Here is a 315-nt window from a genome sequence, read left to right on the forward strand (position 1 = left end):
GAAGAAAAACAAATTAAAAATTATTCAATAAATTAAAAAAAAATTATTCTGTATTTTTTTTAATTTTAGTTTTTACAAATATGACTGGTTTATTATTAGTTGCTGAAGTAGAATTTTTATCAAATAATCGATATTTTTGGATAATTGAATAGGTTCATAAACTACTCTTTTTTTTAATTCATTATAATATACTTCTAAATAACCATTTAAAGGAAAATCTTTACGTAAAGGATGCCCTATTTACACTGTTAACTAAAACTTTAGAAGAAAAAAATGCTTTATTTTTTTCAATAATAGTTGCAGCAACCGCTTCTA

Source organism: Aphanomyces astaci, assembly GCF_000520075.1.
Source record: "Aphanomyces astaci strain APO3 unplaced genomic scaffold supercont1.83, whole genome shotgun sequence".
In the NCBI taxonomy this organism is placed as follows: domain Eukaryota; phylum Oomycota; class Saprolegniomycetes; order Saprolegniales; family Verrucalvaceae; genus Aphanomyces; species Aphanomyces astaci.